This window comes from Vombatus ursinus, unplaced genomic scaffold (genome assembly GCF_900497805.2).
Source record: "Vombatus ursinus unplaced genomic scaffold, bare-nosed wombat genome assembly UNPS02014799.1, whole genome shotgun sequence".
Taxonomy (NCBI): Eukaryota; Metazoa; Chordata; class Mammalia; order Diprotodontia; family Vombatidae; genus Vombatus; species Vombatus ursinus.
In genome coordinates, this window is record NW_020954577.1 from 21,803,568 (window position 1) to 21,807,920 (window position 4,353).

The 4,353-nt window shown below is 49.4% G+C and overlaps 1 protein-coding gene across 2 annotated transcripts in view; it reads right to left on the reverse strand.

Moving 5' to 3' along the window:
- The window catches only part of GLCCI1 (glucocorticoid induced 1), a 61,594-nt gene extending 57,850 nt beyond the window's left edge, over window positions 1-3,744 (reverse strand). The window contains exon 1 of one of the 2 annotated variants that reach the window (XM_027872388.1): window positions 3,702-3,744. The gene's annotated coding sequence lies outside the window, so the exon portion shown is untranslated. The remainder of the gene's footprint in view (window positions 1-3,701) is intronic. The other variant, XM_027872387.1, reaches the window with a different exon arrangement.
- Window positions 3,745-4,353: the final 609 nt, after the last annotated feature.

Sequence of the window (4,353 nt, forward strand, 5' to 3'; positions counted from 1 at the left end):
CTCTCTCCCTCTTCTCTCTCTTCTCCCTCCCTCCCTCTCTCTCTCTCCTCTCCTCCCCTCTTCCTCTCCCTGTCTCTGCCTCTCCCCATCTTAATCCAGTGCTTTACAATCTTCTAATCACTAAACCAGCAGCACACTGCACCTCCTGCCTCCTGCTTTGGCCTTCAGAGGGTCCAAGGGCTATAGCACAGCCAGGCCCTGCTGGCAACAGCCATGAGAGGGCACCTCACTTCCTCCATCCCCATAAGACTTCCCATCTGGCCTAAGATTCACTCCCTCCTACCTGCCAGTACTGGCTGCACTTTCAGACTCTCCCTTTACCACTAGCCCTGAGTAACCTCTCCTCCCTCTGGTCATTATCTAATGACCCCTCCAAAAGCTCTTCCTTCTTTCTCAAGTGGGTTCAGGACCTGGCTCACAGTTTTTCCACACTAATGCCCCAGTGTGGCTGGATTGGAGCATTTGTGGAGGATAGCGATGAATAAGCACAAAGTGTATAAGGTCCCCGGACAGGGTCCAGGCCTGCAATTTCATTGGTTTAAAGCAGAGGTGTCAAACTCAGTTAGAAACATGGGCCACTAAACCATACAACGAGCACTTCTGGGCTGCATACTGATTTAGAAAACTACATGTTAGCATCACCTATGTCTTACTGTACTTTCCTTTATGCTGTTAAATACTTTCCAATGACTTGGGAGCATGCTGGAGTGTTGTGGGCCAGGCCCAGCTGAACATCTGACATCTTCAGTTCAGAGAACTCCCAGAGGAGGCCACTCATCCCAGCAGGCGTTAGCACCTTCTCTGCAACTCAGTGCCTTCAAGACTTGCCTAGAGCATCGAGGCCGTAAGTGACCTGCGCAGGGGCACACAGGCGGCACACGTCTGGGACAGGACTCAGGCCTTCTGATTTCAGAGCCAGCTCTCTCTCCTACAGCATGCTGCCTCTCCTGGACATGTCCATAATCATTCATTCCTGCAATCTGGACAAGTACACCTTCTTGGAGGCTAAGACAGTGAGTGAAGGGAGGGCCAGCCTTCCAGCCAGGAGCTGCAGGCTCGAGCCCTGCTCCTACAGCATCCCCCTCTTTGCATCCAGGCAGCTCCAAGATTACAAACTGCAAGGGAACTCTCAATCTGCCCAGATGTGAATTCTACTCCAAGCCATAAAATCCCCATTCTGAAGGGGAGAGAGGACATCTCTGATCTCACCACCCCACAAAGCCTCTTGGTGAGGAGGATTTTCATTTCCGAAATACGTAATTGTTTCGAATGGTAATGTGGCAGTGAGCAGCAGCAATCTCAAATCCTCCCAATTGGACTGTGGGGGTCGGAAAGGGGCACCCCTGGCCCCGCCCCGGTGGGAGAGGGCGCTAACACAGAACAGACAAGGAAATTCAACTCCAGACCCACAGAACTGCGGCTCTAAACTGTCTTGCTTAGTTCCCTAAAGGCCGTTCACTGAATGGAATCTATTCACAGGGCTTTTCCACATCCACCATCAACTTCGCACTATTTTAAATCCTTTGAAATAAAAAGTCAGTCACAATATTCAACGTATTAAACCAGCTGTCAGAAAAGAGCCCCAAGTGGGATACGAGCAATTCTTACTCCCGGGTCACTTGGTGGAGGAAAATGTGCTTCTAAGCAGCTTCCAGCCTCGGGGGGAGAACTGATTTGGCACAGGGACGAAGGGAAACGCAGCCAGAGCATCTCGGGGTGAGCACTAAATAATGCTCGACGAGGAAACGCAAAGGGTATATTTACTGAAGTAACTGCATGGGCAGAGTAGAGGAACCAACCACACTTTCACCCAAGAAGGGCAATTTCTCCTATCACCAAAAGCGGGAGGTCAGCCCCATCTAACAAAAAAGAAGGCGAAACAGGGCGGCAGGCAGCAAGGCTGGTCCGGTAGTCAAAACAAAGGGCAGGTGCCAGCCGACTGAGGGACAAAACACTCCCCTGGGCACCGTGAGGACCAGGAGTGACCAGCCCTTTGTGTGTAGAAGGATGTGTAGAACCGAGACAGAGGAGGCTTACCATGTTCACACCGCTGTTGGCCACTGCCTCGGCCATCCCAGCCCGTGACGTTACTCCCCATCTGTCTCCAACACAAGGAAAAATACTAATCTTCCTGCGGTGGGGTCACCGCTGTCACCACGGTCCCGTCTCCTCTCAGACAGCCCTAGGGTGGGGACCTGTAATTCCTTACTCTGTAACTGATCTGGGGTTAAGATGATACCAAAAGGATTAGCCTTTTCCTTTCAGTTAGGAGAAGGCTTAATGGCTTCATCACACAATCTCATTCTCTCAAGGACACACATTTTCTCCCTGTGAAAAACATGGCTTTGATTTTCTAAAAGCCCAAACCAAGAGGCCAAGGAGGCACGTAATGCCGCTTTACTCGTCCTCAAAGCTGGCTGCAATGAGCGGCCCTAACTCAGTATGTATGCTGAACGAAAGACAGGGAGCCACGGGGATGTCCCTACCGCCAGACAACGCCACGGGCAGAAGCGTCTCTCAGCTGTGGGAAGGACCCACCAAAGATAACACAGCATTCTGTATGCGTGGTTGGACGTGCCCAAGCCCTGGGAAATGCTGATCACCTAAGGCCTGCCAGGCAACGTGCAGTCCATGGGCCAAACGTGTCCCACCAAATAGCCTACCTGAAATCTTTAAAAAACAATTAGCGAACACAAATGGTCAACAGGGTCCAACTGCCCCCACAAGTGTCATGCTAGCAGGCCTGGTTCAATGGTGACTGAGCACATTCCAAGTCACAGGCCACAGCATGGCTAATCTTCATTCCAAAAGGCTGATGAAGCATCCTGATCACTATGAGAGACAGTGTCCATCTACAAGTTAGGAACATTGCTGAAGTTAACAAATAAACCTCCTGAATACTCTGCTTCATCACGTAGCTGCTTTTCCTTCTCACAAGAAAGGGTTCAAGGGAAGAGAGAGGGCATGGGAAACTTTTTAAAAGCATCCATAAACCTTATTTTCAAAAAAAGGAAAAAAAATCATTCATTTTGCCTGAATTCACTCAGTTCACACAGCCCATCCATGGATTTCTGATCTCGTGGCCTGACACAGAACACCTCAGCTGCCTCTACGAGGTGTCACTGAGGGTCAGCTGGCCCAATTCTTTGAGAGTCAAGCCACAGAGAAGCTGGTGGGCACCAGGAACGGGGCTAAGCTGACCTGACTTGCTCTTCTTTGAATTGTTCTCAGTTGTTTGTACTGCAGTCTCAAAGAGGACCGTGACGTTGGGTAGGTGCTGCCATGACAAGCAAGTGAACTGGATCTAAGTGAGGCAGGGCTGTGTAAAGTCACCAGCCTCACTTTCTCCTCTGGAGCCATCTGCATCCAGTGGCCAGAAACAGATCAGGCCCCAGATGCAGTGAGGGACCTTGGCCTTTGTAAGCGAAGGTGTCAGTGAAAAAAATCTAGGAAGGGGCTGCTGTATTTGTCCCCCGAAGGACAAAGATTTCAGGAGCAAATGCTCCACTCAGCTGTGTGTTTCCCAAGGCTCACTCAGGCACTTCCAAGAAATACACAAAATCCAACAACTAGATAAGGTTTACATTTTTTTTAAATTTATTTTTACAAGCATCTCTCTCTCCCACTCCACCTCCCCAAATAAATTAAAATAAAAGAAATGAAACCCTCCTCATATATATACACCATCCAAACACACTGACCTTGGCCAAAAATGTCGGTCAAATTCTGTATTCGAAGTCCGTCAGCTCTCTGGTAGGAGGCCAGTGCTGCGATGGACCTCTGTCTGGACCCGGAGTCTTGGCACTGCCCTGATCCATGTTCTTAGTCTGTCCAAGTCACTTTTCTCTATAATGTTGCCAGTGTACGTGTCATTCTCTGTGTCAGTTCATTTTATCCCAAGTCTGTCCAGCTTCCTATGAAACTGTCCATTTCATCATTTCTTATGGTATAATAACACACCATTAAACCATAGGCCATGATTCGTTTAGCAATTCACCAATCGGTGGGCATCTCCCTCCATTCCCAGTTTGAGGCTACAACAGAAAGTATTTCCTTGACCTCTCTGCAGCCCTGGACACTGTGGTTCACTCTCTCCTCTCCAGGTTTTCAGGACACACACCTTCACTCATTCCCATTCTCTCTTCTCATTCTCTCTCTCTTTCTCTCTACTCTGTGTCTCCCTCTCTCTCCCCCTTCTCTTTTCTTCTATCTCCTCTCTCTCTCCTCTCTGTCTCTGTCCTGTCTCTTTCTCTTTCTCTCTCCCCTGTCTCTGTCTCCTCTGTCTCTTTCCTCACTGTCTCTCTTTCTCTCTCTCCTGTCTCTGTCCTCACTGTCTCTTTCTCTTTCTCTCTC